Consider the following 3,396-nt stretch of genomic DNA (forward strand, 5'->3'; position numbering starts at 1 on the left):
TCCCATCTTAAAGTTGGTTTATTCGGCAGCAGCAAATGCTATTCATTATAGGGATTTCGACAAAGCGAGCTCTTCAATCAAAATATCCCTTCCCTCACCCAACACTCACCGTAGGAAGGGGGTATTTCATTCAACAAATGGAACAGGTGCAAAAGGAAGTCGATCTTGTCTTACGGAAGACTCCCTGGATCGCTTGTAGCTATCCCACTCTCCCTTCCTCATTGAGTCACTGGCTGGTCTTGATTGCCCAAGACCCCTGCAAGAATAACTAGTAAAAGCGGTCTGTCCTCCAATTCATCGATTCACTGCCCCAGGTTCCTAGAATGTATTGAATCATACCGAGCTTTTTTCGGTCAACACAAGAAAGAAGCGCAATGGATGCTGAAGATTCGAGAGAGAGTGAATTGATCATGGTACGAAGCTAGGCCCACTGCTAGATTCTTGGTGGTTGACCACATGCTCCCCTTTTAGAGTGTTCTCTGGAGCCCTCTATTGGGATGGTGACGGTCTTTGCTATACCAAATCCTCAGTTTCAACCAAACCAGTACAAAAGCAAAGCTTGTCCCAGCCTCATTAGACTGCAAAGAATTACCCCTGCCTCTGTTGGGTTGGGTCCGGAACGGCGGCCCCTGCTGGAGTGAAACCTTCCACCATTTTCGCTCATTATCATATCCAACGAATATACATCGGATAGCTTTCTTGTCGAATTTACTTCGGCTCGCTCTTTTGATAGCCAAGAGTCCCGATCTTTCACTCCATCATGCCTTCGGTAAGGGCTGGCTCACAAGATACAGCCAGAGGTGTGTCCTTGCTTGTATTATCAGAAATCACCGATCCACCAACCCTTGCATTTCGTTCTAGTGACAAGGACCTACCTTCAAGCTGAGCGATTGAGAAAAATCTCTGTTATAGCTGCCATTTCTTATTCATATTAGACCACTGGGCAAGATTCCTCTTGGTCAGATTTCTGTCGCATGATTACTCATCGTTTCTCTGCATACAGTCCCTATGAAGTTGCTGAAACTTTCAATGCACTGAAACAAGACAACATGACAGTCAATGCTTATATTGATAAGTTTGAAGATTTCATGACTATGTTGAAACAAGATACACCAGAGCTAACCGAAGAGTGGTTTGTAAAATGCTTTGTCAACGGCCTTCGTCATGACATCAAACACCAACTCAGGCCTCTCCATCCAGAGTCCCTGACTGATGCGTACTGGCAGGCCAAAGACATGGAACGCAGTGCCCCACCTAAGAAACAGTTTTCTTCATATCAGAGACAAATCACTGCTGCTCCATACAGAACTCTCCTTTTGTGCAGAACCTGCTACCACCACACCAGACAAAACTAAAGAACAACCTGCGGTGCGGCTCCCCAAGTGCAACAACAGAGAGCTAGAAAAGCTGGTGAATGCTGGAGATGTGGTGAGAAATGGGTCCCCGGTCACAAATGCAAGTTAATCCCTACTATCAATGCAATGTCATGCAGGAAACTTACACACCAAATGATGCCACAGAAGAGATTGCAGTACAAGAAGAAGAAGAAATGAAATCCCACAGGATCAGGACTCCCCTCCAAATGAGTATCTCATGCATATTTCGGCTCATGCAGTTTCAGGGCTGGTCACTGCTGGCACATTTTAAGTCAAGGTCACTGTTGGTGGACAAACAGGCATTGCCCTTATTGATACCGGCAGTTCAAGTACATTCATTGATTTGTCTTTCGCAGTTAAAACCACTTGCCATATCCAAAAATTCGGCTAAAATAGCTGTGGCTGGGGGAGGCCAACTTACATCTGGGGCAATCATAGCAGACACTGCATTCTCTATTCAGAAACATGCCTTCAACAACAACCTTAGAGTCCTGGACTTGAAAGAATACGATGTCATGATTGGCTCTATAAACATAGCCCATTTGCCCTCAATTTGAAGACCAGAGAATTTCTCATTACCTTAGAAGATGATACTCTCCTCTCATTAAAGGATTGCACATCTCAGGACGCGTACACTGAACAACTGAAAAGGATAATGAACAAGCTTCTCAACAAAGGCATTTCTGGTTTCATTCTGCATCTCAACAGCTTATCTCTGCAGGCACCACACTCTTCCTCCTTCAAAGGCAAGCACAAAGTCCAACAGAAAAGAAACTCTGCTTCTATTTCAACGTTTCTACTCAATGCGTCGTAAACACTGCTGAACTGAAACCAAGAGTTTCTGCTGAATTATTTATACCTATAGTTGCTTGTCTCTCTGGCTCAAGTGCTTACTTATCAATAGACTGATCAGATTCAAACGTTCTGTTTGCAGGATTCAAAACAGTTGCTTCCTCCACCTTATAAACTTGCCTACGAATGCATGTTGGAAACGAGGATATGAGCGCTGAATTCTTCTTTTCCGAGGCTGATTCTTCTTACCTGACTCCCCTGTTTGTTACAACTGATGCCCCGCCTATAAGCAGGTAGCTTGTGAGCTATCGATCAATTGTGAATGTTCTCATAGAATTGGATCTTATTCACATAAGTCTTTCATTTCGTACATGTTTTCAAGAAAGAAATTAGGACAACCAATTAAGCATTGGATGAGTCAAAGGCTTCTTCGGGCATTTCCAGATCAACTAGGACAAGACTCAATAAAGTCACCAATGTTGCTGCTTGCTTGACTTTGCTTTTTTGAATCTACTTCTTTGCTTGTCTCGCCAATGAAGAGAAGATACTGCATCATCTCTATACTAGCTAGATAACCAACACTTTGCTTCCCATTTCTTTTGCCTTTGGTAGAATTAGATCGATCTCCCAATGCTTATATATGTGGTGCCCCAGCCCCATAGTGATAGTGATAGAATGAGCACAAGCAAGATGGATGGAGTTGTCAGCTAACAAACAAGATGGAATATTAAGATAAGCCCTCCTCCCCCTTAGTTTAGTACGAATAAGAGAAAGGGCGATTTCGGCACTGGAACCACTCCCACTCCAGTGCGTGCTACTTCTCTCCTCTTTTCATTCTAGATAGAGAGAGCAGCCTCCTCGGCCAGCGACTGCCTACCAATAGAATAGAAGCGCTCTTCCATCCATACCGCCCCTTAATCCAAATATAGATCTACAAGCCCCTTCCTTAGGTAGGAGTGGGCTCTCGCTGCAAGAGGGGGAGTATTTCTCGAATGATAATTCCCTGCTTTTAAATCCGCTTCAAACGAGGTTGCTAGCCTCCCATTCCCTCACCCGAGAATTGCATTTCCTCTCGCGGCTCTCCTTTGCACCTCTCCGGACAGGTGTCTTCTTCTCGACACGCCTTTCCTCTCCTTCGCACTGACAAGGTCTCTCTTACAACCTCCTCTGTCTTTGTTTTGTGAAACATCGAATACTGCATCTACACGGCCATAATTGTTGTCTTAGT

This window comes from Zea mays, unplaced genomic scaffold, assembly GCF_902167145.1.
Source record: "Zea mays cultivar B73 unplaced genomic scaffold, Zm-B73-REFERENCE-NAM-5.0 scaffold_153, whole genome shotgun sequence".
Taxonomy (NCBI): Eukaryota; Viridiplantae; Streptophyta; class Magnoliopsida; order Poales; family Poaceae; genus Zea; species Zea mays.